The sequence below is a fragment of the Eurytemora carolleeae genome, unplaced genomic scaffold (assembly GCF_000591075.1).
Source record: "Eurytemora carolleeae unplaced genomic scaffold, Eaff_2.0 scaffold295, whole genome shotgun sequence".
Taxonomy (NCBI): Eukaryota; Metazoa; Arthropoda; class Copepoda; order Calanoida; family Temoridae; genus Eurytemora; species Eurytemora carolleeae.
In genome coordinates this window covers 273,114-296,985 of record NW_019396215.1, presented here as the reverse complement: position 1 = coordinate 296,985, position 23,872 = coordinate 273,114, and the positions used below count along the sequence as shown (strand labels likewise).

The window sequence follows — 23,872 nt, the reverse complement described above, 5'->3', positions numbered from 1 at the left end:
CTGTACCAAAAGAGTCTGCAAATCAGTGCGAATGGCTTTCTCATGCCAGACCAGAGCCATTGTCCTTCCCTTTATTCCTATTCCCTGATACAGTCCCTATAAGTACCAGTCTTGGGGCAGTGTAGAGCAAGGTTATAATGCAAGGTTGTAAACACAAGACAGACGTCGAAGCCTGACATGGGATCCATCTTTCACATAAATAATCAATGAAATATTCTGGTGATAGGAAACTATTATGTGAATTTTCAAAATTATCAAAATGTAATACTTTTAACCTCCTCGGATAAAAACGAACACTGATGCATCTCTTGTTTACAAATTCCGCCTAGATAGAACTGGTTTCAAAATGTACGCAGAGTATACGCAACTGAAATTAACTTTCCTTGCATTATAACCTTGGTGTAGAGCAGGTTTTACAGGATGCAAACAGGGGCATTACGGGCAACAGAGAGAATATTTTAGACCAAGGTTGTTTATTAAGGTTGCTTACTCTCGATGCGCTCCAATATACAGTAAATGTCGTCTCCAAAGCATTGGAAAGTTTAAATCCTTAAATGACGTCACAATTTCTGGGGCAGTGTACTTAGGAGGACAGTTTGCGGGTAATGAAACCGGTCCGAGCATCTTCAAATCGTCTCATATGGCATCATAATCAGTAATGTCCATTGTACGGAGTATCGTTAATCTTAAACTCTTGATCTCGATATCCAATGTGAGCACTTTAAATTCTCTTTGGATAGATTATACATTCCAAAGAATGTATAGACACAGAATCACAAAATGCAAATTTGTTCTGACCTCCATGTTTTGAATATGTATGTAACTGAAAAAATCATTTTTTGTTTGTTTTATAAATTTTGTTCTGTGTTTTATTTCATTTTTAAAATTTATTTTGGAAATGTAGTTTGTTGGTTTTCTTCACCTTATTTGTTTGAGAAGAACGAATTCAAAACACCCTAAGGAAAACCAAATGCTATATTAATGATTAAGTCAAAGTATGTTTATTTTTCATTGGAAACGAGCAAACTACAGGGTGTCCCACATCAATTCAGATCAATATGGCTCTATTTTTTTAAAAATTGAATGCAGAAAATACTAGGTTTTTCGAGTATTATGGGCGTATTTCAGCGTTAATAAAACTTGGAGATAATCCAATATGATATGGGACGCTCTGTACTAACTTAACAAACTTAAGGATGGTCATTAGCTAGGGATTTAAACCTACAAAAGTTATTAGTGGGTACAAGTTAAATGGTAAAAAATGAAAGTGATATTTCAGTAATAAATGTTGAAAATTATAATAGTTTAGCAATTTGGTTTTCGTGAATGATGGAGAGTGTGATTCCATTAGCGCCTGATCCAATCAGGGTTGAGTCATGTGTTTGGTGTCTATTCTGAATCAATAGATATTGCTTTCTATCTATCTCATCATCCAATTAGAGATAAATCCTTATATCGGTATACTAAACAGTAAATGGAAATATTAACTTTTACTGAAATTTTAGTGGTGAGCATTCGTTGATAGCTGAAAAACTATGTCCGAGACACACTTGGAATTAAAGATGGAGTCGTAAATGTATCCAGAAGAAATTCTGTGTCTATGCATTCTCTGGAATGTATTATCTATTAAAAAAACGATATTGGCGAAGTGGGATCTGCATAACATAAAGATCAGTTCTTGATACCGAGATTTCCAATGCTACAGTTCGGACTTTAGAACGTTCTTATTGGCTAAAATTGAACAGATATAAAATACCTAGATCTGTAGTACGCATTTGAAATGGATAGAAAAATGTCTAAAACGTGCCCAGCCCTACATAAACCTAACTCTTGTATAATGAAAGTTAGATTCTATTCCTTTGCACCTTATAATCCTGCCGCCTTTGATGGAGTTTGAATTGATTTGGAATCTATACTTCAACATAACTTAATCTAAATATTATTCATTCAATACTATTAGATAAATCAGATTGTATTGAAAGTGATACAACTTCTTTCCACTGGAAGATCTTTTAATTACAGAGTTTTAAACAGCCGATAACACTTTAAACTAGTTATAGCTGAGCATGTTTAGACGATTAACACTTCAAACTAGTTATAGCTGAGTATGTTTAGACCACTAACACTTTAAACTAGTTATAGCTGAGTATTTATAGACCATTAACACTTTAAACTAGTTATAGCTGAGCATGTTTAGAAGATAAACACTTTAAACTAGTTTATAGTTGAGTATGTTTAGGCCATTGCCACTTTAAACTAGTTATAGCTGAGTATGTGTAGACCGATAACACTTTAAACAAGGTATAGCTGAGTATTTTTTGACCATTAATACTTTAAACTAGTTATTGCTGAGAATGTTTAGATTATTAATATTTTAAACTAGTTATAGCTCAGTATGTTTAGACCAATAACACTTTAAACTAGTTATAGCTCAGTATGTTTAGACCAATAACAATTTAAACTAGTTATAGCTGAGTATGTTTAGACCATTAACACTATAAACTAGTTATAGCTCAGTATGTTTAGACCAATAACAATTTAAACTAGTTATAGCTCAGTATGTTTAGACCAATAACAATTTAAACTAGTTATAGCTGAGTATGTGTAGACCATTAATACTTTAAACTAGTTATTGCTGAGAATGTTTAGATCATTAATATTTTAAACTAGTTATAGCTCAGTATGTTTAGACCAATAACACTTAAAACTAGTTGTAGCTCAGTATGTTAATAGACCAATAACACTTAAAACTAGTTATAGCTCAGTATGTTTTGACCAATAACACTTAGACTAGTTATAGCTAAGTATGTTAATAGACCAATTATTCTTTAAAATTTGAAAGCAACTGGGGAACATAACTGGGAAAAAAGTTTACCTATTTTAATTTTAGCATACAATGCTACACAATATTATTCTACTTTTCGTTTTCAATAAACGAAATCCATCTCTAGGTGCAAGTCGTCTTCAATTGCTTATTTCACGTGAAATCATAAAACGACTTTACTCTTAACGTGAACAACGAAATATTGTATATTTGTATTTTGATGGTTTGGGTCGGATTTCGAAACTAATTTTCTTATCTATATTCAGAAATTGAATTGTTTAAAAAACTAGTAAATGAATTGGAAACTAAAATTAAATGAACTTTAGTTCAATGTTATTTTTCTGGATGTAGAGTAAACTCTGTATAAACTTCTGCAGCTTGGTCAAGGGTAATTTAACAACTTTAAATGAATTGATTTCCTCTTTGCAACTTTTCTGTACTCTACTGTATTGTACTATACTGTATTCTGTACTGTACTGTACTGTACTGTACTGTACTGTACTGTACTGTACTGTACAGTACTGTATTCTGTACTGTACTGTACTGTACTGTACTGTACTGTACTGTACTGTAATGTACTGTACTGTACTGTACTGTACTGTACTATACTGTACTGTACTGTACTGTACTGTACTGTACTGTACTGTACTTTACTGTACTGTACTGTACTGTACTGTACGCATAGGGGCACCGAGACATATTGTTTTGGATAGTCTAAAGAATAAAAAAAAGGAGAAAAATCAAAAAAGTGTTACTGATTTCCTCAAAAAAATTCAATTTTGAAATTTTCTTGTTAAAAAGTGCAAATTTTCGGTTTTAGGTGCCCTTTGAACTTTAAGAGTAGTCCGAAAATGTGCTTGCCAGCCTGATCCCTTTACGTATGTGGGTGCTAGAGCATCGGAAAAACCCTTCAGTCGCATGGTACATTTTGAACTAAGTAATGCTTCATCATTTTAATGTTCATAATGTTGTATTCCAGATTGTTTGATATATGAGTGAACAGTCCCTTGAATCCAACAGGAAGCCAGATGGGTCAGTACATCCCGGACCGCTGCAGAGTAGACACAAGTCACACTGCACATAGCCGTCCTGGGACCTGTGCTACATATAGTGCACACACAGCATACAGAGAGAACCCTTTCGAACGAGATAGAAGAAGATGAACTGAGTTCCTATTCTAGTACGGAACCCGGCCTATGTTGGTAGACTAGAACCGGATGAAGAAGGAGTAGATCAAGCAGACTCAGCTCCCTCTATAAGTGGGAATGATCCAGTAACCACAGTTCCTGCTTCAGATGATGAGGAAGCAGGTGGAGAGGTTCCTATGAGTAGAGCTGAAGTAGAGCGAGAGGACATGGTGGACATGTATGACTTCCTAGGCGAGATAGTGGAGAAGATACAAGCATTCAACTCCACCATGCAAGGAAGCAGCAATCCCCGTCAACCACTTGCGGTCCCTGATATCAACATATGGGATACAGGGAAAGCTATCGAGCAGGAGTATTGGATGTTCCCCAACCCGACCAGGAAAGGGTTGAAGGACAGATTAGATAACCAGATATGGAACATGCTCCAGATCATGCAGGAACGAGTTGATCACGGTACCTGCAAAGATTCAGATATTAAGGTAATCGAAGGATTACAAGTCATAGCTGTTCTACACGCTAGACTCGATGTCCTGACTGATCTAGCGATCAGACACAGAGCTAGGAGACCTTAACCATACCAAGGGATCTAAAGCTTATGTCTAACTATTATTATTATGTATATGATATATATGTTTGCATTTACAGATGTAAGATTAAATGTAACAATAAATATACTTATACATGTGAATGACTTTATTATTAGGGTGTTATTTATGTACGTGCATTTGAACATATAAGGCTATCTCGATATATGGAGATAGCTGAAGTATTGTAATGCCAGGTTACAAATATATGACAGCGCATGAGGAGTTAGGCCCGCGGAATAGGACTAACCCGATCTGCAATGTCAACAGGTTACACAAATGATAGATATAAACAGGTTTAAGTACTTGTATAAATCTCATTAAGTGTAGATTTTAGATACCAGTTTATTGCACGTTTTTGTGGTTCCCAGATACCACAATAATGTTTCAAAAATCGTCATTATTTCAAACTTGAATATAAAGTTCTTCATATTTATATTTTGCATGATGTCGCCCGATTTTTGAAAATCACAATTTCAGTGCACTTAATATATTTTTAAAAACGTAACTGCCAGAAGACAAAAAAAGCCAATATGTAGCACGGAAGGGAAAAGCGTTATGGCTTATGGCCACCTTCCTTCCCCGCTCATACAATCAGTAAAGGATTAGGGTACGTTATCACTCTATAAACAATAACCTCGTTGGTGTAGTCTTTAGTAATACTAGTGATAGTAATTGTAAATGAATAATGCTTAATCTTTAATCTATTTATGCATATTTTCGCGCCCATTCCCTTTAGTAAGAATATATGACATCCCTATATTATACAAATACATAAATCAACTTTGATATATTAGTCCAATGTAATCAGTATTCAAATATCAAATCATATTATTATCAAATACTATTAGAACTATGGTAGGTATAACCGAGCAGAACTTGAACAGGAACAACACAATTCAAACCAATTTCAAGCCAGGGCCTAACTTCAGACCTAGTGCCTGAACCCGAGAAGTATTTACTTATTATAACTCCATACAATCATATACAATTTAACAAATTGATTTTCGGGGGGAGGGGGGGGGGCAGGTGGGGGTGATAATTATTATTTCTATTGAAGAATTCAGACGATTGAGAAGATTATGGATTATTATGGATGAATATTGACGAATACGACTGAATATTGATGAATAAGGATGAGTAAAGCTGAAGAGAACGATAAGGATGAATAACGATGAGTAGAACTGAAAAGCAGGATAAGGATGAATATGGATGAATACGGATGAATATGAACGAATATTGATGAATATGGATGAAAATGTATGAATCTGAATGCATATGGATTATGGATGAATATGGATGAATATGGTTGAATATGGTTGAATATGGTTGAATATGGATGAATTTTTATGAATTTGGATGAATATGGATGAGTATGGATGAATACTGATGAATATGGATGAATATGGATGAATTTGGATGAATATGCATGAATATGGATGAATATGGATGAATATGGATGAATATGGATGAATATGGATGAATATGGATGAATATGGATGAATATGGATGAATATGGATGAAAATGGATGAATATGGATGAATATGGAAAATTTGGAAGAATATGGCTGTAATATGGATGAATATGGATGAATATGGATGAATATGGATGAATATGGATGAATATGGATGAATATGGATGAATATGGGTGAATATGGATGAATATGGATGAATATGGATGAATATGGATGAATATGGATGAATATGGATTAATATGGATGAATATGGATGAATATGGTTTGTGGTTAATGGTTTGTGAAAAATGGTTTTATTTTCTAATTTCCTCAATATTCAAGTATTCAAGAGCGATCAATTCAGGGGAATTTTCTTTAAAATTCACTGTTCATCGAAATAGTTCATTGTATTCAAATATGAGCGAAATCATTGTTCATTAAATTTAATTATGAACGAAATCATTGTGCATTGTATTTAAATATGAACGATATCTTGTTCATTTTATTCAAATATGAACGAAATCATTTTTCACTGTAGTCAAAATACAAACGAAATCATTGTTCCTTGCATGTCATTTCGTTAAAAACATCTTTTTCTCAAATATATTTTACTTTGAAATCAATTTTACAATATTATAATTGGCATGCAATATTTTTCATCATTCTCTTTAATATCAAACAGCTTAACTAATTATGTAAGAAGACATTTTAAACTATTCACCAACTGTCATGTTTCGCGGGACACCCTGTATCTAAATCTATGATATTATAGAAGCATGTTTGTTCATTAACCATTCATGTGTTGTTTTACAACAAGGATATCTCAATATCAGAACTAATTAAACTTCATCAAACTTTTTCTTTATTTCTCCAGGGGCGTCAACTATACACATACAGAGTATATATCAAGGGACTGTCAACAAGTTTTTAATTGACCCTAATGATTGTCGTGTTACTTTTAACCTTTATCTGATTAATGAGGTAGAGGATGTCGTCATTTTCTACCTTTAAAGGGAGTGACCGGCTATGTAAGGTCGTTGCACTGAGTATGCAGTGTTGTGGACAAATTCTGTAGGATTCATTTGAGACATATAAAACTTTTTAAAGATCTGTAAATCCTGAGTTTCAGCACAATGAAAAAAATAAAATTAAAAATTATGCAGTAATCTAATTAGATTGTAAGGAATATATTTCTCAAAAGAAAGTCAATAATTCAATGCTATAATCAATTGTTTCATTTTCATCATTATATTGAATTTCTCATTTTCTTTGAATTTATTCGAAGATTTCTTCAAATTTTTCAAATGTCGTCTTTTCAATAATAGTTCCAGAAAATCTGCAGAATATCTTTGTGAATAATGAGAAACTATTATAATGAGAAAATAGAAACATAATACGTGAACAAGATTACTTATTTTCGATGATAAGATTAATTTTTATTTTATCAACCTGTTCCTAAACAACTAATTAGTTTACTGTAGAATTTTGTATGCATTTTTTGTCGTCGTTATTTAATAATTAAAAAAAAATCTGAAAACGTATCCACACAAAAGTACGATTTTGAACGTCGACTTTGCGCTCAAACTCAGGATTTAAAGCTCTTTAAAAATTTAATATGTCTCAAATGAATTCTAAAGAATTTTTTCACAACACTGCATACTCAGTTCAAGTACCTTACATAGCCGGTCTGTCCCTTTAAAAGAATGCCATTTGGAAAATTTTTTATGCAGCTAAAAGTTTTGGTAGACAAAAAACAGTTTGAAAATAATTGAATCCGACTTTTCATTTGGATTTAGCATTCATGGTAAATCAGGGGTCCTGCTAAACAGTCGATAAGTCCTAATCATTTTGGAAACCGATTTCACAAGTTTTATAGAAGTTTTATTAGGAACAATTTTTCATACTATTTTCGACATATTTTAAACAACTCTGATAACAATAGATACAAAGTTGGGGAAAAGAGCGTTTTAAGCAGAAATCAAAAGTTTCAACAACTTCCGATTCAGATTAAGCGGTGTCAAGGGTATCTAATTCTAAAGTTTTAAGCTCAGGATATTCCTCATTGTAGTTAATTTTACGTGACTGACCACCCATTTATTTTTCGCGAACACTCCCTTTAATGAAATGATTGAAACCATTCCAAGGGTGTTATTTCTGTAAACTTCTAGAACTTTTTGTCTTTGTTTGTGTTAGAGTGCGGATAGTTATATATCTATTTATACAGTGTGTCCCAATAAACGTGTGGGTAGTAAATGACAGTTGATATTTATGTCATATTCGAGAACACATATCAACAACCGATTCGATTAGACTGAGAACTTATGGAAGGTTGAAAAGAATGCAAAAAAAAGGGTCAAAAAAAATGATTTTTTTTATTTTAAACAAATATCCAAGTTTGACACAAGTTTCTAGTGCATTTCTTAAGGGGTTTTCAAAAATAAAGTTTTTTTAGATCTGTAGCTTTAGTCACAATTAAGTTATGGCCTATTTTAGATTTTTTGCTCACAGACCGGACTTTTTCCCGCCCTGTACCCTACCCTACAAATAAAAAAAATAATTTTTTTTTGACAAAAAATCCATTAAATAACTCTTCATTTAAAGTTACCAAATTTCACGGTAACAGTGTCGAAAATGAGAGTGCTAGGGAAAAAAAATGATTTCCTTATTTTTTGGACACCTTATAAACTATACGTTAATACTGGATACCTAATGTTTAAGAGAGTATTTGTGATCTTTCAAGGGTTTGATGCGGGGATTTCTTTAGTCGATTAGCAAAGTTTTAACGTAAAGTTTTCTTGGTGAAATTTTATCTGTTTTCTCTTTATCTGTTGGAATATATTAAACTAGACAATGTCTGCAGTGTTTCAGTACATTTAACACAAAATATACTCGTGGAGACCTTCAAGAGTACATGATCTTGATAACTTCAATGTACAATATAGATATGTACATTTAACACAAAATATACTTATGGAGACCTTCAAGAGTACATGATCTTCATACTACCATGTACAATATAGATGTGTACATTTAACACAAAATATACTTATGGAGACCTTCAAGAGTACATGATCTTGATAATACCATGTACAATATAGATATGTACATTTAACACCAACTATACTCATGGAGACCTTTAAGAGTACATGATCTTGATAATACCATGTACAATATAGGTATGTACATTTAACACAAAATATACTCATGTAGACCTTCAAGAGTACATGATCTTGATAACTACCATGTACAATATAGATATGTACATTTAACACAAAATATACTCATGTAGACCTTTAAGAGTACATGATCTTGATACTACCATGTACAATATATATGTACATTTAACACAACATATACTCATGGAGACCTTCAAGAGTACATGATCTTAATAATACCATGTACAATATAGATATGTACATTTAACACAACATTTACTCATGGAGACCTTCAAGAGTACATGATCTTGATACTACCATGTACAATATAGATATGTACACTTAACACAAAATATACTCTTGGACACCTTCAAGAGTACATGATCTTGATACTTCCATGTACAATATAGATATGTACATTTAACACAACATATACTCATGGAGACCTTCAAGAGTACATGATCTTGATAATACCATGTACAATATATATGTACATTTAACACAACATATACTCATGTAGACCTTTAAGAGTACATGATCATGATACTACCATGTACAATATAGATATGTACATTTAACACCAAATATACTCATGGAGACCTTTAAGAGTACATGATCTTGATACTACCATGTACAATATAGATATGTACATTTAACACAACATATACTCATGGAGACCTTCAAGAGTACATGATCTTAATAATACCATGTACAATATAGATATGTACATTTAACACAACATTTACTCATGGAGACCTTCAAGAGTACACGATCTTGATAATATCATATCCTTGTGCATAGATTTAACCCAATCCGTGTGTATTGGCCTCGTGTACACTTGGGATAGATTACATTTACTGATAAAGGATGTTAAGAGATTAATGGCCTATTCATACAGTACAAATATTAAATATGCAGTACGCTTTCGGAGTACAAGTGTTTGGGGAGGTTTTGTATCCTAAATTTTACTCAGTTTTCTTAGAACAGTTTATTAACGATGAAATATTGCTCTTTAAAAGGATGTAAATGTACGTCTTCTTGTGAAAATGGAATCCTGAGCACGATAAAGGAGTAGTGGATTTTAATAGTTACATGGAAAACAAATTCTCCATTTAAATATTTTCAGAAATCACCCCCGAGTACTGTAATATACAGATAGACCTTTGGAAGTAAAGTACATGGCCTGTACAATTAGTAAAGGATAAGCGTCACTCTATTTACTATAACCTCGTTGATTTAACCTCAAATGTCAGCTGATTATTTGGATTACTCTTAGAATTGAAAGTTTCATCTTGTGTCTATCGAGTGTTGTGATTAATGCCATATCTCACAAAAATTTCTACCCTTGAGTACATTGATCTGAACAGTTTTGAACGTTATACAAAAGAACAGGGCCAGCTTTGAAGCGTCATCAAGACTTTACCATTTGCTTGGACTTAATAACACAATCATACTTTTTTGATAGTTAATAAGTAATTTAAAGCTACAAAGTGCGTGGAGTATAAGGCAATATCCTCGTCACAATCTGCATATTTTAAATCACAGTGAGCCCGCGTGAGTACTTAATTAGTTGTATCTGTGTATATGTATAGAATTGTTTGAAGAAAATCTAATTCCCTGCTATACCTGCTCTATAAATATGAATGTTGAGAAAAAGAGAAAAAGAAAATGTAAACTTGTAACACTACGCAATATAGCTCATTATTCTTTTAGAATAGACTAGACTTTACTCAGTAATTACTTTCCTTGAATGTGTTCTCGCCCTCGGGTTTTTTTTTCCAGCCAAATCCAACACGGATCCAACCTTTTTAAATATTATTTTGTTTAGATACAAGCTTGAGAATCCCGCCGATTACCCGCAATTGGTCGATTTTAAAGGGAAACTAAATTCTCGTTATAAAAGTCGATCCACTCAATTCAGTCTAAGAACATTCCCGTGGTTCTCCTGAGTTCCCCAATCAAAATTTGAAGCAAATCAGTGTAGGGGTTCCTGAGTTATGATCGGACAAACAAGCCACAGTGGACTAGAGTCAAATCGAATTTGAACCGGATCGTACCCTACCTTTTGCCGGCTTAGTTTAGTGTGAAACAGAGATTACAATTTTATATAGATAGAAGATATGTGTTTTGAATTTGGACTGTAAAAAGTTATAAGCTTTTCTCTAAGTTTTATAAGTTTCTATTAAGGTTTAATAAGTTTCTATCAATTTTTATAATGTTCTATCAAATTTTGATAATGTTCTATCAAAGTTTTAGAAGATTTTATTAAATCGATCTTTTTTCATCTATTGAGAAGTAAAATGTAATTATATCCAGCAGCAGTCTATTTATATTCAGATTTCATCGTACAGTGATTCCCACAGGCAAAAGCTAACATATTGACTTTACATTTGCTTTAGGCATCAATCCGAATCAAAATAACCATGATTACTTGCTACAAACTCCTAATGTCATTGCAACCTGATGTTGTAGATCAGACCTTTTTAAAAGTTTGGCTAGACACGCCATCATGTAATAAATATCAGGTAACACAACTCAGGAAACACAACTGGATGATACAACTAGATGATAAATAGTTGTATTAAACTCCACTTCAAAACTCCACTTAAACTCGACTTTAACTTCACTTTTGAATTCCAGTCACCAACTGAATGAAATCTGGGTGAAAAACTCGACTTAAACTTGAATTTTTGAATCCCAGTTTTTATCAAGTCAGGGTGAAAACTTGGATTTCAAAACTCCACTTCAACTCGACTTTAACTCCTCTTTTGAACTCCAGTCACCAACTGGGTGAAATTCAGTCACCAACTGGGTTAATCCCAGTTTTTACCAAGTCACAAGCTGGGTGAAATCTGGGTGAAAAACTCGACGTAAACTCGACTTTTTGAATCCCACTTTTACCAAGTCAGGGTGAAAACTTGGATTTCAAAACTCCACTTAAACTTGACTTTAACTCCACTTTTGAACTCCATGGTCACCAACTGGTTGAAATCTGGGTGCATAAACTCGACTTAAACTCGACTTTTTGAATCCCAGTTTCTGTGTCAATATATTCATGAAACCTCTATATGAGAATTTAATAATATTTGATGATTTTTTCAAAAGAATTGATATGCAAAAAAGTTTACACAACTATTTTGGTAAATACAATGTTTCAAAATTTCTATCATTTGGGAGTAAATCGATGTTTTCATTAGATTCAATGTCAGTAAATTCTTGATTTTTTATAAATAGAAGTTCCACTTAAACAGTCTTGTAACATGTATAACGGTAAGTTAATACAGTATAACATATATTAAATATGTAATTGTTAAAGATGTATGCTGTTTGAGTGTTACGTTAATTAAGATTATTACAGATGGAGAAATGATAATAGGGTGAATTTGTGAAGAAAGAATACTGGATTGGATTGGTGATATCTGGATGATATGTGGGTGATATCATCTAGATATCAGCTTAATATCACCCACATATCATCCATATAAATATATCCATATATATTTGTTTATATATATCTATATATTGCGCTAATTCGCTTATATATATAATATATGGGTCCAAAAAAGATTCTAGAAATATTAACTTTTTACTGTATTAGATCAGAACTTCTAGTTTCATACTTGCTTTAATTCCATTTTATTCAGACCTCTATCTAAGTATTTATTTTCAAATATTACAATATCTTTTTTACTACTCATAGACTCTAAGACAAAATAAACTTTACTTACTTATCCAATAGCTTATTCACAAAGGTTTGTAATAAATTTTGGGGTTATGCTAGTATACTTTGTTTATTATCTATGTTTTGCTTATCTATTATCAATGTTTCTGTCAAAATTTAACTTAATTACTCTTTAATAATATTTCAAGAATCTCTACTATCTTCCCTACTGAAAATCGAAAATCAGATTTAAAAGTCTTCACTGTCAAAATTTAATTTAATTACTCTTTCACTGTCAAAATTTTAAACTGTAATATCACATTAAAATTTGAATTTGATTTAATATCAAGTATATGTAATTAAAATACTTTGTTAAAGCCTTAAACCAAATGACTTTAATTGAAAAAAATTCAAGGTTTTCTTTATGCTTAGTTTAAAATTTTAAACTGTAATATCACGTGTCTGAAATTAAAATTTGAATTTGATTTAATATCAAGTATATGTAATTAAAATACTTTGTTAAAGCCCTAAACCAAATGACTTTGATTGCAAAAAATTCAAGGTTTTCTTTATGCTTAGTTAAACCGAAACCTGGGACCCAACTGACAGCCAGACGGATCCCGGATCTGGTGATCACGGATCTACACCTTACATCTGATAAATAACGGTAAAAAAGATTTCTAAAAAGCCCCGCGGAAAACTGGCAGATTGCTTTCACTCTCATTGGATCTTATATATTGTTTTTTTTTATACAGAAACCAAGGGCGTGCTCACGAACCACAACGGACTGTAAAGGTTTAACCTTAATGAATCGTATCTTATTATATTCTCATTAACAAGATTTCAAGTTTTTAAATTATGCTTAAAATCGAAAATCTCCTAGTCTTATACTTGAATAACCTGCATTTGGACGTAGTATTCTTTAATGTCACGTTTGACACCTGTAAAGGTTCAACCCGATTGAATCGAATCTGATGTACATACTTATTAATAAGATCTCAAGATATTAAATTATGCCCCAAATCTAAGATCTAATTCATATTCTTCAATGTTTAAATTATGGATTTGAACCCAGTAATAATTGCAACTCTAAAATTAGAACTTAATCTGCTTTTATAATTATAAACCTGATGGCCTAGTTGTTAAGGAAAAGAAATTCTTTTTTTTTTCGTTCTTCGTGGTTTTCTCTTTATCTAGTTAAACTGAAACCTGGAAGATAAATTACTGAGAGAATGACCTCGGATCCGGCGAACCTCAGAGGATGTGGCGGACCTCATAGCTGCACCCCTCAACGAAAAATAACGGTAAAAAACATATTTCCACAAGCCCCTGAGAAAACCGGCATCAACTGAATCTCAAATCTTTTTTATACAGAGAACAGGGGCGTGCACATGGATCTCATTTTTTCATTTGCTATAAGTCTTGCTTTACACAGGTTACTGTCATATTTAAGCGACCTCAATCTTCTTATTCACCTAAACTCCTTTTTGGTTTTTTTTGGTTTAATTTATTTTAATTTAATAACCTCTTTTTGTATTTCTAAAATACTATTCGGTATAAAAAGCCTTGAATATTTAAGTTAAACATCATGTTCTTCTCCACATAAGTAATGTTACAAAAATCGTAACTATTCAGAAGTATATTTCTCTCAGCAAAATCTAGTCGTAGTAAATATCCAACCTTAGCTTTTTTTCAATTTAGTTCTTACAAATAATTCTTGGTTCAATTAATAACTCTTTATTGATAATGTTCCGAAATAGATCTCTAAATAAAGAGGAATTGAGCTGAGATCTGAATTTTTCTTCTCACTCAGAATCTTCTTTTTAAATAAACTAATGTTCTCTTTTACTAATTCAGTCGTAGAGAACGCCTCCCGAACTGGCGGAAAACGGAGAAAACCCTCATCGCTGAGAAACCAAGATGTCTCAAGATAATGGGACAACTATTCTACGTCGTCCCATCTAATTTGTTGCCCAATACAAACGAGCAACATTTTCACTCTAGAATCCTAAAGATATGAGGAATATGAAGAGATTAAACCATAATCTAGTGAGTCTAGTTCCCTGATATATATTTTTCCCTCTACCGTGTTCATGCAGCCTAAACGACAAGAGAAACACGAAAGAAATGAAACTTAATGTTTCTGAAACAAGTTATTTTGTATTAGCAAGGAACCATCAATGTTCCGCGCTAGTATGTTTCTTAATCACATAGTTTCTTACCTTTACGTTGGTTATAAAGCTCCTAAAATAATATGCAGCAAGGAACCATCAATTTTCCGCGCTAGAATGGTTCTTAATTACATAGCTTCTTACCTTACGTCGGTTATATAACTATAAGACTACATAGTTAAAATAATTTGCAGCCACACCAACGAAGAACCATCAATGTACTTCGTCGGTAGAGCGCTCAATCTGTATGTTTTTACATAGTGTATGTAGCCTAGATATCAACCTTACCTTAAAAATGTAAAATGTAGACGCAAACTGATTCTACATAACTTGCTCAAATTATATGTAAACGAGACAATTGTAGAATATTCTTATTAAATCCACATAAACCTTTCTCATCAATAACAACCTATTTTATGCATGTAATGTTCCACCACTTCATTGGTACATTTCTCAATTCGTATGTTTTAAATAATCTAAGTAGCATTGATACCAAATTTTAATTTAAAAATTATCCGTAAATTAACTCCTATATAATTCTCACAAAATATATGTAAACGAGTTTGATGTAAAACTGTATTATTTAATCCATGTAAACTATTTTGTAAAATTTAAAATAATCTCGATACGGAGATAATAAATATCTAAATCTCAAAAAAATGTTTCTGTTTGACCCTGACCGGCCAGTCCGGTCAACCCATATCTACCTGTATCAATAAATTAGTATAGTAGCAATCGTTGTTTTAGACAGACGTATAGAGACAGGGTTTTGGCTAGAGTTTTAGTTGGGAAGACTGATCATTAGAGTTAGAGTCAAGTATTGGGAGATTGATCGGGACCTAGATTGTTACAGGTTGGTCACAGAGTAAAGTATAATGAAAAATACAATGTTTATATATGGTTGAGAAATTACAATGATGCCTCTCTTGCGCAGAAGGCCGGGTGTGTACTCTATACAGCCTGAAGAGGCCTAGAAATCTTTTTAGCAACAATAGAGGGTTGAATGCTTCGTAAAAGTTAGGACGTAGTTTCTTTTGGCAACAAAGAGGATTTTACTGGTTATTTCTAGTTATTTAAAGCAAACCAAAAGTTATTACTAATTAACTAAAAATGTCACAATATATATATACATAAATATATATATATGTATATTTATATATATACATATATATGTATATATATATATGGTATCAGTTCTAACGTCGGAAGCCACAAACGTCGGACAGTACACACGTCGGACGCACAAACGTCGGACCAGTACAAACGTCGGACTAGTATAAACTTCGGACTAGTGCAAACTAGGAATTCTACAAGATCATACAGTTTAATCCCTATATCTTTGCAACCCGCTGTTGTAGACCTTAGATATTTCAAACAATGAATTCTATATTTCTATATTTCCAGAGCTTTCTTTAACTTCATGTCTTGTCATTCTCATTATTTACAACTGCTCCTGCAGGACAAGAATTGTTTTTCCTTTGAATGCATTGGTAATCGGTTTTGTTGGGTTTCTTCTCTGTAACCCTATATTCAAACTGATTTGAATCAAGCAGGTGCCGCCCCCCCTACTTGACCTCAATATAGTTAGCAGTCTCCTCGTCCATGTATCCAGACTTTGTGAGATTATGAATTTTAAACAAAAAAAAATTGGGAATTTTTTTGAGAAAAAATTGCGAATTTACAAAAATTTTAATCTGAAAATTCAAATATATTTTTTCCTCCTTAGTCCGATGTTTTTTTTTATAAATGTACCTGCCTGGGTTTCCTCAAAAAGTCATCAAATTCGATCCAGCCGTTTGGCCAGCTATAACTAACATCTTACATATAGGAGTTTTATTATATTTACATGTATATATATTTCAGTTTTTAAATTTCACATTTTATTAAAGAAGAATTATACTAAACATAATATTTCACGCCTCATGACGATCCTCAGTAGTCAAATTCTTTGAACAACAACAAATATATATATAGATCTATATATATTTTCTTATAACTAAAAACCAGGCTTCTACAATATATATATATATATATAAGTGTGAATAGTGAATATATTACTTTTTATATTTATGAACAGTGTTATCAAAGATGTATTATCTGATAGTTCTGACAGGTTTCCAATACCAATGTTTTATAAACCTAAATCCTTGAGATATGTGACCAGAGCAGAGAAATGTTTCAAATATATTTTTAAACTGTACACTACAGTGTACAGTTTAAAAAAACCAGTTGTTAAGCAAAAAACAAAAGCCAAAAAAAAATTGACAGCATTTTACTACAGAGGGTCGTTAGTCTCATTCTTAGTGGGTATTTCTGTAAAAAGTAAATTTTTCTTCCGTGGGGGGGGGGGTCAATTAATGCCCACCCCCCGTCTCATGAGATTATGTTGAAAAAATAAAAATGAATACAACGCTTCCGAGACTTCTAAATAAATTAATATCATTGGAGATCTATCGGAGATCGATACATTTTGTCGAAGACCCGATATTTTTCATTTAGAGGCTCAGGTTTATGGATAGAATACCTGCGCAGCCATTTCTTTTTGGAGGTTTACGAATATAATACATGTACATCCATTTCTTTCTATAGGTTTATGGATAGAATACCTGTCATACATCCATCTATATCTATAGGTTTATGGATAGAATACCTGCCATACATCCAGTTCTATCTAGAGGTTTATGGATAGAATATCTGCCAAACATCCAGTTCTATCTAGAGGTTTATGGATAGAATACCTGCCATACATCCAGTTCTATCTAGAGGTTTATGGATAGAATACCTGCCATACATCCAGTTCTATCTAGAGGTTTATGGATAGAATACCTGCCATACATCCATTTCTTTTTGGAGGTTTACGGATATAATACATGTACATCCATTTCTTTCTATAGGTTTATGGATAGAATACCTGTCATACATCCAGTTCTATCTATAGGTTTATGGATAGAATACCTGCCATACATCCAGTTCTATCTAGAGGTTTATGGATAGAATACCTGCCATACATCCAGTTGTATCCAGAGGTTTATGGATAGAATACCTGCTATACATACAGTTTTATCTAGAGGTTTATGGATAGAATACCTGCCATACATCCAGTTCTATCTAGAGGTTTATGGATAGAATACCTGCCGTACATCCAGTTCTATCTAGAGGTTTATGGATAGAATACCTGCCATACATCCAGTTCTATCTAGATGTTTATGGATAGAATACCTGCCATACATCCAGTTGTATCCAGAGGTTTATGGATAGAATACCTGCTATACATACAGTTTTATCTAGAGGTTTATTGATAGAATACCTGCCATACATCCAGTTCTATCTAGAGGTTTATGGATAGAATACATGTATAGCCATTTCTTTCTAGTGGTCTATGGATGGAATACCTTTTTCTTAACAAGGAATTCGATTTGCTTAGGAACGAAAGGTTTTAAAAATAAAGAGCCAATTTTCAATTAAAAAACGAACAGAAAAACATACTAATTAAAGATGACATTTTCATATTTTCCAGGAATGTTCGAAAATCCAGCGCCAGCGAAATATTAAAAAAAAAATCAAAAATATTTTGAAATATCAACTTTATACGATTGCGTCGAAAAATAACCGATGACTATCTGAATGATTTGTTTGGAATTAAATTGATTATTTTACGATCCGAGTTGAATGTTTTTCAACCCTCCGAATTTGTATGGACGCTACGTTCTTTGGTGTGAGTCGTTTTTAACAATTTTCTCTTTATAGACGCAAAAGATAGAAGTGAGATTAGTATGAGCGGTGTCACAATCCAATACTTTTCGACCTAAGCCTATACCCTCTTTAATTTTTTGCGAACACTCCATTTAAAAAGGTTTTGATCAAACAAATTTAGGATCGATAAAAAGCTCTTATTTTTCGACGTAAACCCCATTCCTTTTTTGCGAACACTCCCTTTAAGAACCAAAAAGAGACGTACAAAATTCTTATCTTTTTATGTGTATGCTTATCAGACACAGTTTCCTTTAAATCATATTCATTAGATGGCAATGTTTTTTGGACATATAACCAATAGAAATAGTATGGCGGTAACATCTATCGTTCTTTATCTATCTCATTAACCAATAAGACATATGAATCCTTTAATAGGAGCTAATAGTGAATGGTAATATTTGCTGCTTTTGATTCTGAATCGATAGTGAATTTGCAACAATTAAAATTAAGCCCAGTCTTGAAACTAGATGAAGAAGTATCCTAGTTGGTTGGATCTGTTTCTATGATAAATTGATCTGAGTGTATTATTATGAAACCGTGCGGAAAACTATTAGTAGCAACAGAACAGAGATTAGAATAGAAGGGAAATAAGACTGATCGCTCGGTATGAGTTATGTCCAGTTTCTTTCAGCCTGAAAAGGAGTTCAAAGTGTACAATTCATGAAAAAGTTTACAAGTTATACGCAGTATCCTTATCCTTATCACAATAATGCAGTATCCTTAGACATATCCGTTACACTTTCTTTTTTTTATCAAGTTTATGCTAAAATGGTTGTCAGAAAAGGAATTAAGAGAAAATTCCAGGGCCCAAAAGGTTATTCATCACAAATGTGTGAAGTACACCTGCAGAATGGAAACAGTACAACAAAATTACGGGTTTTCACTTTTTTCAACTTAATTCCTCTCTAAACTTATCTCTTCTCTTTGTTAGTTGCCAAGTGTTTATCAAGGAAGGAAGCAAACGATAATATATAACATTGTAAATACTACAGATATATCCAGACTTCAATTTGTCAGACATATCTATGTATACTTTGCTTGTCTGTCTGTCCGTTTGTATCCAATAAACGTCAAAACAGCTGAACCGATCGGGCCCACATTTTGTGTGGGACTTTGCATGACCCTAGGGAATGTGTATGAATGCTAAAAATTACAAACATTTTTCTCCAAAACAAAATTTTTATTTGATAATTATAAACAATTTTATTCAAACGTCCTTTATATAGCCTGATTCTTGGGCTAGCATTTATGAAAGATTCCCCCCCTCCCTCAAAATTGCTTCGTATCAAATACTACGTATACATGTTTACATACCTATAATCGCAAATTAGGAATGTGACGGAAAGAGATGATTTGGCCAACAAGAGAAACTATTTATATTTATTTTGTATTTGCATGAAGCCACTCATGTTTCAGTTACTTCTACGTAGTTTCAACCATAGATAGATAAATAAACATAGATAGCTTATGTACGCAAAATCACCAAGAATTGTACAGTCAGCGAACTCATACTTCTAGGGATCAACGTGTACTTCAATGATAAGCGGGGTGGTTTGGTGTTTTAATGAATTTCATAATTATTAAAAATTTTATTTTAAGAATATTAAATTATTTCACTGAGCAATATATCATATTGTCGAGAATTGAAGAAGGAAATGAGAATGACTAAACTAACTTAAATTTCTCTCTACAGAACTATGTACACCACAAGTACTCAATGACATAAGAACAGCCAATGATCACAATCGACTTAGTTAATCTATATAATAGGAATATCTTTAAAACATCTCTGTATATTTATATCTTTCAAGATGAAAAATGTCGTCTTATGCGCAATCTATCTTTATCTATGGTTTCAACTCTCCTATGACTCATTTTATACAGTGGCATTGATAATGTCTGATATCAATCGTCATCTTTATGAAATTTGCTTATCTTTAATTGTGGTTTCAAAAGTGACTTGCATTGCTTGAGCCACAATATGGAGCTAGGAAAATAGTCATAATGAAATATGTGTAAATTAAGAGAAACAATGATTTTTCTATATTTTCCATATTATTGATGGGACGTCCCTCTCTTAACACTTGTATGCCGCGTCCATTAGCGCCTCTGATCCAATCAGGGTTCAGTCATGTTTTTGTTGTCTATTCTGAACCAATAGATATTAGTATGTCGGTACTATCTTTCTATCTATCTCATCATCAAAGTTATAAATCCTTCAATCGGCGCTATCAGTAAATGGAAATATTTACTTCTACTGAAACTATAGTGGTGACTTGAAATTATAATAACATTCCCTTAGAAGGAGGGAATTCTATCATTGTGTCCTCGCACTTATTTGGTAAGTGTTCACGGGCAGCCGTAGTACATTTGAATTTTCGTGCCGGGTCAACCTTTCCGGTCCCAGTTTGTACTGTACCTAGCTCTATGGACAGGACTTGCCGGTGCAACAAGGTTGACGCGGTCAGACTTTATGCTTCATATAGGTTGAATTTACTTTTACTAAGGCGTGTGTAGGGCTGGGCGCGTTCCTGGTGGATCGATCGTTCTTTTCCGAGATTATGTAAATGTAATATAAAGATCGGTTTATAGATAGATAGATAAATAGATATAAAAGTAGATTATGTAGATGTAATATAAAGATCGGGTTATGGATAGATAGATAGATAGATATGAAAAGTAGATTATGTAGATGTAATATAAAGATCGGTTTATAGATAGATAGATAGATAGATATAAAAGTAGATTAATTAGATGTAATATAAAGATCGGTTTATAGATAGAGATAGATATAATAAGTAGATTATGTAGACGTGATATACAGATCAGTAGATAGATAGAAAGATATGATAAGTAGATTATGTAGACACGTGACATAAAAATCTGTAGATAGATAGATAGATATGATAAGTAGATTATGTAGACACGTGACATAAAAGTCTGTAGATAGATAGATAGATATGATAAGTAGATTATGTAGACACGTGACATAAAAATCTGTAGATAGATAGATAGATATGATGTAGATGTGATATAAAGATCAGTAGATAGATAGATAGATATGATAAGTAGATTATGTAGATGCGATATAAAGATCGGTAGATAGATAGATAAATATGATAAGTAGATTATGTAGATGAGATATAAAGATCGGTATATAGATAGATAAATATGATAAGTAGATTATGTAGATGTAATATAAAGATCGGGTTATAGATAGATAGATAGATATGATAAGTAGATTATGTAGATGTAATATAAAGATCGGGTTATAGATAGATAGATAGATATGATAAGTAGATTATATAGATGTAATATAAAGATCGGGTTATAGATAGATAGATAGATGTGATAAGTAGATTATGTAGATGAGATGTAAAGATCGGTAGATAGATAGATAGATATGATAAGTAGATTATGTAGATGTAATATAAAGATCGGGTTATAGATAGATAGATAGATGTGATAAGTAGATTATGTAGATGAGATATAAAGATCGGTAGATATCTTCTTGATCAGCACTTTACATCATTTATCCTAGATATAAAGTGAACCCGTCAATATACTTAGGTTCTCCAATAACATTCATTTTATAGATAGATAGATAGTAATATAGATAGATAGATAGATATACATATAGATAGATAGATAGATAGATAGATAGATAGATAGATAGATAGATAGATAGATAGATAGATAGATAGATAGATAGATAGATAGATAGATAGATAGATAGATAGATAGATAGATAGATTGATAGATAGATAGATAGATAGAGTTGTTCAAAGAATTTCGACAACTGAGGATCATGAGACGTGAAACATTATGTTTAATATGATTCTTCTTTAATTAAATGTGAAGTTAAAAACTAAAATAGAAAGATAAATATGGACAAGGTACTAATGCAAGGAAAGTAAATTGCGGTTGTGTATACTCTGCGTACATAATGAAACCAGTTCTCTCTGGGTGGAATTTGTAAACAATAATAGATGCATCAGTGTTCGTCTAGTATCAGAGGAGGAACAAAGCATTTAATTTTGATAATTTTGATAATTCACATAATAGTTTCCTATGACCCGAATATTTCATCGATTATTTTTGTGAAAATTGATTCCATGTCAGGCTGTGACATCCGTCTTGTGCTTACTTTTCCGTCAAAAGACAGTACACTGTAGTTAAAAAAATGCGTACACCTCTGAAATAACTTTCCTTGCATTAGTACCTTGGATATGGATAGATAGAAAGATAGATAGATTGATGGAAAGCTTAGTGAATTACTCTCAGCTTATTGAAGAAAAAAGATTTGTATCATCAAAGGAAATTTAAATTGGATTACATTAATTTAATTCAAATGCAGAGATATTTGATTTAATATTAAAGTTGATTATAACTGTCTGGCAAAGATATATTTTATCACTAAAATTGATTATAACTGTCTGGCAAAGATGTATTTATTTTATTACTAAAATTGATTATAACTGTATGGCAAAGATGTATTTTATCACTAAAATTGATTATTACTGTCTGGCAAAGATGTATTTATCACTAAAATTGATTATTACTGTGAGGCAAAGATGTATTGTATTACTAAAATTGATTATAGCTGTATGGCAAAGTTGTATTTTATCACTAAAATTGATTATAACTGTCTGGCAAAGATGTATTTTATCACTAAAATTGATTATAACTGTATGGCAAAGATGTATTTTATCACTAAAATTGATTATAACTGTAAGGCTAAGATGTATTTTATCACTAAAATTGATTATAACTGTATGGCAAAGATGTATTTTATCACTAAAATTGATTATAGCTGTCTGGCAAAGATGTATTATTTCACTAAAATTGATTATTACTGTCTGGCAAAGATGTATTTATCACTAAAATTGATTATTACTGTGAGGCAAAGATGTATTTTATCATTAAAATTGATTATAACTGTATGGCAAAGATGAATTTTTTCACTAAAATTGATTATAACTGTATGGCAAAGATGTATTTTATTACTAAAATTGATTATTACTGGCTTGCAAAGATGTATTTATCACTAAAATTGATTATAACTGTATGGCAAAGATATATTTTATCACTAAAATTGATTATTACTGTCCGGCAAAGTTG

General features: G+C 32.1%; 1 long non-coding RNA gene across 1 annotated transcript; it reads left to right on the top strand.

Moving 5' to 3' along the window:
• The first annotated feature begins 13,155 nt into the window (after nucleotides 1-13,155).
• LOC111698357 (uncharacterized) lies at nucleotides 13,156-15,569 on the top strand. Its single transcript, XR_002764522.1, has 3 exons — nucleotides 13,156-13,494; nucleotides 14,025-14,131; nucleotides 14,685-15,569. It is a non-coding gene; the product is annotated as an uncharacterized LOC111698357 (long non-coding RNA).
• Nucleotides 15,570-23,872: the final 8,303 nt, after the last annotated feature.